Source organism: Schistocerca nitens, chromosome 4 (genome assembly GCF_023898315.1).
Source record: "Schistocerca nitens isolate TAMUIC-IGC-003100 chromosome 4, iqSchNite1.1, whole genome shotgun sequence".
Lineage (NCBI taxonomy): Eukaryota > Metazoa > Arthropoda > Insecta > Orthoptera > Acrididae > Schistocerca > Schistocerca nitens.
The window spans coordinates 211,482,906-211,492,629 of NC_064617.1; the positions used below are offsets into that span (position 1 = coordinate 211,482,906).

The 9,724-nt window shown below is 42.8% G+C and overlaps 1 non-coding gene across 1 annotated transcript; it reads right to left on the minus strand.

Annotated features, from left to right (window-relative positions):
* Positions 1-520: 520 nt before the first annotated feature.
* Positions 521-594, minus strand: Trnat-ugu (transfer RNA threonine (anticodon UGU)). Its single transcript has one exon. It is a non-coding gene; the product is annotated as a tRNA-Thr (tRNA).
* Positions 595-9,724: the final 9,130 nt, after the last annotated feature.

A 9,724-nucleotide genomic window follows, 5' to 3' on the forward strand; every position in this document is an offset into this window, starting at 1 on the left:
ATTTCTGTTTGTAGAATTCGTGTTGATTTTTAAACAGAAATTTTTCAGTGCGACAGCATGAAACTGTTTTCGTAAATCTTTTTTTTTCTTTATATATATATATATATATATATATATATATATATATATATATATATATATATATATATGTATATGTATATATATATCATTTTGTTCGTTAATGTTCGTTGCAATTGTTCGTGGCGGACGTCCCCAGACGCCCTTTGAAGTTCGTCGTTGATTCATTCACTCAGTTTTTTTTATTACAGAGGGCAGCTAACCCTCTGACCGAACACGCTGAGCTACCGTGCCGGTAATCTTCGTTCATTCATAGTTGAAATGGAGAAACGTGGCACGTCAGCTGGTGTAAATTTATATTACAAATGAAGAAATTCCTCATGCTGTGTTTAAGGTGTCGATTTTATTTTGGCAATTAGTTTCAATAAATGATGATTAACTGATAACCTCAGCTGCCGACAGGTGTTGTTGATATACATCGATGTGGACAGCTGAAAATGTGTGCCCCGACCGGGACTCGAACCCGGGATCTCCTGCTTACATGGCAGACGCTCTATCCACCTGAGCCACCGAGGACACAGATGAACAGCGCGACTGCAGGGACTTATCACTTGCACGCTTCCCGTGAGACACATTCCCAACTGACCACAATTCTACATATCTATTGTACCTTATAGATATTTGCCCACCCACACATTACTCGCGCACGCTTTGGCGATTCCCGTAAGAGTTTGGGCAACCTGTGCGCATTCGCACAGACGAAGGTCAATGGCTGGGTAGCCTTTAACTATATATACGAAGACAGTAACTTGTTCTCGAAAGAGCAGTTACTGTTGATGACCATGCAGCTTTTCCCTGGAATAAATGATGACTAACTGACAACCTCAGCTGCAAACAGGTGTTGTTGATATACCTCGATGTGGAGAGCACACTTTGTAACTACGTCATCTTCAGGCCCATACACTTGTTGAGGTCAACTGCGTGCGGCTTATACCAGAAGTCAGTGGTGAAATACGGACGTGCTGCGTGTGGAAGGTTAGTAACTAACCACCTTCCACACGGAGCACGTCCATATTTTACCACTGACTTCTGGTATAAGCCGCACGCAGTTGACGCCAACAAGTGTATGGGCCTGAAGATGACGTTGTCACAACGTTGAAACTAGTTGCCAAAATAAAATCGACACCTTAAATGCAGCTGCAGGAATTTACTAACCACCTTCCACACGGAGCACGTCCGTGTCTCACCACTGACATCTAGTATCAGCCGCACGCAGTTGACGCCAAAGAGTGTATGGGCCTGAAGACGACGTTGGTACAACGTTGAAACTGCGACTTCCTGGCAGATTAAAACTGTGTGCCCGACCGAGACTCGAACTCGGGACCTTTGCCTTTCGCCGGCAAGTGCTCTACCATTTGAGCTACCGAAGCACGACTCACGGCCGGTACTCACAGCTTTACTTCTGCCAGTATCTCTTCTCCTACCTTCCAAATTTTACAGAAGCTCTCCTGCGAACCTTGCAGAACTAGCACTCCTTAAAGAAAGGATATAGCGGAGACATGGCTTAGCCACAGCCTGGGGGATGTTTCCAGAATGAGATTTTCACTCTGCAGCGGAGTGTGCGCTGATATGAAACTTCCTGGCAGATTAAAACTGTGTGCCCGATCGAGAGCTTCTGTAAAGTTTGGAAGGTAGGAGACGAGATACTGGCAGAAGTAAAGCTGTGAGTACCGGCCGGGAGTCGTGCTTCGGTAGCTCAGATGGTAGAGCACATGCCCGCGAAAGGCAAAGGTCCCGAGTTCGAGTCTCGGTCGGGCACACAGTTTTAATCTGCCAGGAAGTTTAATATCAGCGCACACTCCGCTGCAGAGTGAAAATCTCATTCTGGGAACGTTGAAACTAATTGCCAAAATAAAATCGACACCTTAAATACAGCTGCAGGAATTTCTTCATTTTTAATATAAGTTTTCATAAATTGTCATGAGGCCATTACCACAGTAAAATACACTGCCGGAAAAAAAAGTAGCACACCTGGAAAGATGACGTCGATTTTGATCCGATGACGGCATATGCCACCTGGGGAATAGTAAATTCACTGATAATGATGTGAGCGTCGTTAGCCAGAGCAGAATCTGTGTCTATCTTTCAATAGGGAATCCTCGCATCCAGAAGGTTCTGTGTGGTGCAACCGCGTGAAGCAAGGGGAGAACCGTGCCACAGGGACAGTCTCACGCTTCCTACAGCCAGCTGATCGAAATTGAAAGGGGCCTTCCGAGTGACGGGATGGTCCTTCCGGATACTGGTACACACGATCGACATGCTGCGTTAGTTGTGTCCCGTGAACGTTCTCTCACCGCAGACGATGTCTAAGCAGCACAGACGGCCAACAGGATCGTGTTGTAAGGGCAGCAGTGGCAAATCGTACAGTTACCGCCGCACAGATAAGAGGCCTTGTTAGCCCAGACGTAATAGCACGAGAGGTTGCGAACCAGTTATTAGTAGTGGGACTACAGCTACGCACACCTCTAGCCTTTCTTCCAATCGCCGGCCGCGGTGGTCTAGCGGTTCTAGGCGCTCAGTCCGGAACCGCGCGACTGCTACGGTCGCAGGTTCGAATCCTGCCTCGGGCATGGATGTGTGTGATGTCCTTAGGTTAGTTAGGTTTAAGTAGTTCTAAGTTCTAGGGGACTGATAACCACAGCAGTTGAGTCCCATAGTGCTCAGAGCCATTTGAACCATTTCTATCTCTACTATCATCCCTATCTGGTACGGATCCCACACTGTTGAGCAGTACTCAAGCAGTGGGCGAACAGGCGTACTGTAACCTACTTCCTTTCTCTTCGGACTGCATTTCCTTAGGATTCTTCCAATGAATCTCAGTCTGGAATCTGCTTTACCGTCGATTAATTTTATATGGTCATTCCATTTTAAATCACTCCTAATGCCTACTCCCAGATAATTTATGGAATTAACTGCTTCCAATTGCTGACCTGCTATATTGTAGCTAAATAATAAAGGATCTTTCTTTCTATGTATGCGCAGCACATTACACTTGTCTACATTGAGATTCAGTTGCCATTACCTGCACCATGCGCCAATTCTCTGCAGATCCTCCTGCATTTCAGTACAATTTTCCATTGTTACAACCTCTCGATATACTACAGCATCATCCGCAAAAAGCCTCAGTGAACTTCGGATGTTATCCACAAGGTCATTTACCGGGTGACCAAAAAGTCAGTATAAATTTGAAAGCTGTATAAATCACGGAATAATGTAGATAGAGAGGTACAAATTGACACACATGCTTAGAATGACATGGGGTTTTATTAGAACCAAAAAAATACAAGAGTTCAAAAAATGTCCGACAGATGGCGCTTCATCTGATCAGAATAGCAATAATTAGCATAAAAAAGTAAGACAAAGCAAAAATGATGTTCTTTACAGGAAATGCTCAATATGTCCACCATCATTCCTCAACAATAGCTGTAGTCGAGGAATAATGTTGTGAACAGCACTGTAAAGCATGTCCGGAGTTATGGTGAGGCATTGGCGTCGGATGTTGTCTTTCAGCATCCCTAGAGATGTCGGTCGATCACGATACACTTGCCCAAAGCCAATAATCGCACGGACTGAGGTCTGGGGATCTGGGAGGCCAAGCGTGACGAAAGTGGCGGCTGACCACACGATCATCACCAAACGACGCGCGCAAGAGATCTTTCACGCGTCTAGCAATATGGGGTGGAGGGCCATCCTGCATTTTCGTTCTAATACAACCCCATGTCATTCCATGCATGTGTGTCAATTTTTGCCTCTCTATCTACATTATTCTGTGGTTTATTAAGTTTTCAAATTTATACTGACTTTTTGATCACCCGGTACGTATATTGTGAACAGCAACGGTCCTACGACACTCCCCTGAAATCACTCTTACTTCGGAACACTTCTCTCTGTTGAAAATGACATGCTGCCTTCTGTTATCTGGAAACTCTTCAATCCAATGACACAATTGGTCTGGTAGTCTATATGCTTTTACTTTGTCCATCAAACGACTGTGGGGAACTGTATCAAACAATAAGTCTTGAGTGAACTGGAAAGCTCTAAAATAGTGTACTAACTTTTCTTTCCAGCAGTGTACATACACATAGCCAGTGTCCCTGACGCCAGTCCCCATTGCATCACGCCGTTCTACGAGAAGCTCTCAAACAGATATGAGTCACAGTCCCCAAGCGGGCGAAGACCGCCTTCCCTTTCTGTGCTCAACTGTTCCCGTAATACTTCCGAATCTGTTACAGGAAACGGCTTTATATCTAAAAGCCTCGGAAGAAATAGCGCTAAACTTATATTTCGATTGCTTTATCAACTCTCTGCGGACAGGAATAAAACTGGGGGGGGGGGGGGGGGGGGGGGGAATGTATCGGATCCCGCGAGCGCCGAACGAAACTTGAAACTTTTCTCTCGTTCGTGTCTTTGCTTCTCACAAGATCGCGCGTTGTGGCAAACCAATAGGGATACGATACGAGGAGAGAAATAAGACAATGGGCAGGATGTGACCGGTCGATAGCGTGCCACACAGGCGCCTAGCCTTATGTTTCTATACGGCCCTCTGCTGCCACAGTGCCACAGTGCATCATTGTACTGCTGTTGAACATCGTAATAGATCTCTCTGTTCTGGATAGCTTCAGGCGTCGTGTAGTTGACTCTGCAGTGTAGAATTCTTTTAAACTAGACGACTTATTCATTAACCTGTTCAAATGCGCACCAGACAGTTCCATGCCTTATAATGGCCACGTCAGTTGCTAAAAGTCAGAAAAAGAATTCGAGCTTTCTAGCAGGCAATATAAGTCTGAAATAAATCTCGAAACTAGACAATTAATACCAACATACGAAGGTGGATTGATGATTGGTAAATTTAGATTGAAAGAATGGAACATTTTTGTTGCGCCCGCGTAATTGGTTAGCTTGAATTCCGCATAACTGGTTAGCTTCAATTCCGAGGTTCGTATAAATAATTTCAACAATGTACACCGTACAGATCATTGTTGACAGTCGTCTGAATTGATCAGTGTATCGGCTGCGATTGAAAATGGAGAAAACCGAGTTTCGTTCTGTTATAAACATTTTCATTTGAAGGGTAGACCTGCCACTCAAATCAAAAGCAGATCTGGATGAACTTGACACGGACGCTATATCGCCATTGAAAACTATTTACTCTTAGATAAATGAATTTAAATATGGTCGGACAAGCGCACTCCGGCCATCCAATTGAGGTCACCACAAAGGAGACTATTGACAAAATCCGTGCTATGGTAATGCAAGATCGCCGAATGAAAATTCGTGAAATTTCTGACACTGTAAGCATCTCAACTGAGCGAGTGCATGATGCCCCGCACGGAGAATGGGCTATGAAGAAGCTGTGTCCGCGGTGGATGCCGCGATTACTCATAGTTGACCAAACGAGCATTCGGCACATTTCAACTCAGTGTCTAGCTGTGATTAATCGCATTCCGCAAGACCTTTTGCTCTGATTTGTCACTGTTGATGAAACCTGATCCATCATTACACATCCGAGTCAAAACGATAATCAAAACAATGGACAAATTGTGGTGAAAGTACATCGAAGAAGGCAAAGACTACTTTGTCAGCTGGCTTTTGGACTCCCAAGGAATATTCCTGATAGATTACTTGGAAAAAGGCAAAATCATAAGTGGATACTATTATGCTTCATTGCCAGACTGTTTGAAACTTGCGTTGGCTGAAAAAAGACTGAGGTTGGCACTCAAAATTGTGCTCTTACACCAGGATATTGCACAGTCCCAAACATCAGCAGAGATACTGGCGAAAGTAAATGATCTGGACTTTTAATCCGCGCGACCGCTACGGTCACAAAAATGGCTCTGAGCACTATGGGAACTAACATCTATGGTCATCAGTCCCCTAGAACTTAGAACTACTTAAACCTAACTAACCTAAGGACATCTCACACATCCATGCCCGAGGCAGGATTCGAACCTGCGACCGTAGCAGTCGCGCGGCTCCGGACTGAGCGCCTAGAACCGCTAGACCACCGCGGCCGGCGCTACGGTCACTGGTTCGAATCCTGCAGCGGGCATGGATGTGTGTGAAGGCCTTAGGTTATTTAGGTTTAAGTAGTTCTAGGGGACTGATGACCTTAGAAGACCCATAGTGCTCAGAGCCATTTGGACTTTGAATCGCTTCCTCATCCACCCTACACACCAGACTAAGCCCCAAGTGAGTTCTTCCTCCTCCCCAATGTGAACTTTGGTTGCTGGGAACAAATTTTCATCAAATGTGGAAGTGATAGTTGCAGTCAACAAGCCTTTTGCACAGTTTCACAGAACCCATTTTGCCGACGGGATGAAAAAGGTTGAGGATCGCTGGGCGAAGAGTATGGTCCTCAAAGGAGACTATGTCGAGAAGCAAGGTGAGCTGTTCCCGAAACAAGTATTTTATTGCTTTTTTACCAGACTTATCATATCACCCTCGTGTGTAAGTCAATGATAACATTCCAAGTCATTTATTTTACAAGGTGCGTGTTGTTCAGCATGTCTGATACTAATCATAAGCCTAAAACCGAGAAGACCGCTCCGTACATAATTCTAAGCATCCAGGTAGTGGCGACCTACATTTATGACTGATAACGTGCATGGATCTGTCCTTCCAGATCACCGTTGCTGTAATTACACCATTGCTCACAGGAACCGACTGTCGGTGAGTCATGCCATAACACCTATTAGATTCGTCGTAAGATCACTGAACAGCACATAATGTAAGTTTTCAAAATTTTTATCGTATTATTTCTCAAAAATAGGTGTTGTAGAATCAATTTGTAATGCATATATTGGAAAATATTTTTAGTCTTATTTTCAGTTTGTTCTTTCAAACGAGAATTTTTCGCTGAATAAGGTGTGATATTTTAAACATCTGCCTAACAGAAACACAAACATTAAAATAAAATTTCAATAAAGGTTTATACTTTTATTATTAGTCTTCTATTTTTTATGCAATTGCTAAAAATACGTACATTTAGTTTTCAGAATTTTTTTTTTAAGTTCGTCGCAGAACCTGGACTTTTACAGTTCCTCTTCAACATATAACAATAGTCTACCATCATATTTCCATTCTATCTCCCCTTTTATCTTTTCTGTATCTCCTTACTGTTCCGGTGGAAGTGTTCTCCTTGCTCTTCAACACAATGCCTCAGATTCTCAAGGAAGTAGCCAATACGTGACTGTAAGAAGCGGACTCTTACATTCCTGTTACAACTCACTTTCTTCAAATTTTCCAACATGGTTTTAACATTATTTTTGTAACTTAGATTTTTTTTTATTTCCTAGGTTTTCAGTAACGGAGCTGGAGACAGTCCAGGCCTTTATAATTCCCCTGTTATTGAAAATAACTAATCCTGGCAGGTTAACGTGTATGTAACGTTATATTAGACATGGGGGGGGGGGGGGACTGTGTATATAGGTAACCATACTTACAGTTTGTCATATTACTACTGTCTATACCCGGCGAACTTCCTTCAACCTCTGAAAATCTTTATATGTTATAGCTGACCCGGCAAACGTTGTTTCGCCATATAAATTATTTCTAGTCTATAAGAATAATGTATACGTGTAACACAATGCATACGTGTAACACAATAGCCGTTCTTGGCGGGAGCTCGTGACACAAACAATAATAATGGCTGAAAACTGTGTAGGGAGTGAGAAAAGGCTTGGGGGAAGTCCGGGGCAGTATCGGCCACTATTAGTTCTCGCGTTTCTGCCGTAGATCGTGCGGATTTAACAATTGCAGCCGATGCAGGGTTGTCCATGAACATACAAACATCAATTTCGTGTCGAAACGTGTTCGCCAGCATTATGAATAAGGCCAAGCCCACACGCATCGATTTTTATCGTACGTAAAAATAATTGTACAATCAAATTCTTTTAGAGGAACAAAGGAGAGCATAGAAACTTCTTTGTTCCACTAAAAGAATTTGATCGTACGATACATTTCCGTACGATAAAAATCGATGAGTGTGTGCTGGGCCTGAATGTCGGTTTGGCGAATAATGCGTGCTACCTAGTTAAACTTCTCGGTCTAGTTACGTCGATTCAAAGAGGGATATTCGAGTCGTTGCTTTTGGTACGTTTTCTTCAATTACCTATCTATCGAACAGTGGAAGACTATCACCGGTAGACACCTGGCGGGGATAACTGATCAAGTGATAATTGATCAGTTATCGACCAGGGTTGAAAATTATTAAATTACTAAAATCGCTATTAAAAGTAGGGGTTGGTGGTAGAAGGGTGAAAATTTAGGGTTGTGTGTATTTTTTAATGCTACATCATAAAAAAATAAAAATAAAAATTTATGTCGAAAAAATAAAAAAAGTTTTGGGGTGGACCACTCTTATCACTTAGGGGTATGAAAGATTACGACCGATTCTCAGACCTACCGAATATACATGTAAAATTTCATCAGAATCGATCGAGCTGTTTCGGAGGAGTATGGCAACTAACACAGCGACACGAGAATTTTATATTTAAGGATATTGTGAATTGAGAGGAGGGCAACTGGCCCGATGTTGAAATATAACAACGGTTGCAAGTTCTGGCTGGCACTGCTAAATTCAGTTAAGTGATGAGGAAGGGAAACATACTACCTACTCAAAGCTCATATAATCCAATATAACCAGAAACAATTGCGTGTGTCGTCATATTTTGGCTACAAGAAGGTTAATCATGTATCCAAAGGGAACCGAAGCCATCCATTGGGCCTTTGTATGAGCAGTTCTTGAAAGGTAAGCTTCGGGATACAAGTAGCTAATCCGTAATCCATTCGTGAATGGATGAATGGATGAATGGATGAATGGATGAATCAAGAGTTTCATAAGGTTAATTAACGACATACGAGACAATCTGAGTAGCCGTCTTAGATTGTTTGCAGATGATGCTGTCATTTACCGTCTTCTAAAGTCATCAGATAATCAAAACGACTTGCAAAATGATTTAGATAAGATATCTGTATGGTGCGACAAGTGGCAGTTGACCCTGAATAAAGAAAAGTGTGAAGTTATTCACGTGAGTACTGAAAGAAATCAGCTAAATTTCGATTACGCGACAAGTCACACAAATCTGAAGGCTGTAAATTCAACAAAATACTTAGGGATTGCAATTACATATAACCTAAGTTGGAACCATCACATAGATAATATCGTGGGTAAAGCAAACCAAAGACTGCGATTCATTGGAAGAACACTTAGAAGGTGCAACAGGTTTACTAAGGAGACTGCTTACACCACGCTTGTCCGCCCTATTCTTGAGTATTGATGTGCGGTGTGGGATCGGCATCAGGTGAGACTGACTGATGACATCAAAAAAGTACAAAGAAGGGCAGCTCGTTTTATATTATCGCGAAATAGGGGAGATAGTGTCACAGACATGATACGTGAATTGGAGTGGCAATCATTAAAACAAAGGCGTTTTTCGTTGCGACAGGATCATCTCATGAAATTACAATTACCAGTTTTCTTCTCCGATTGCGAAAACATTATGTTGGCACCCACCTACATAGGGAGAAATGATCATCGCGATAAAATAAGTGAAATCAGGGTTCGCACAGAAAAATGTAAGTACTCGTTTTTCCCGCGTGACGTTCGGGAGTGGAACGGTAGAGAGACAGCATGAAGGTGGTTCAT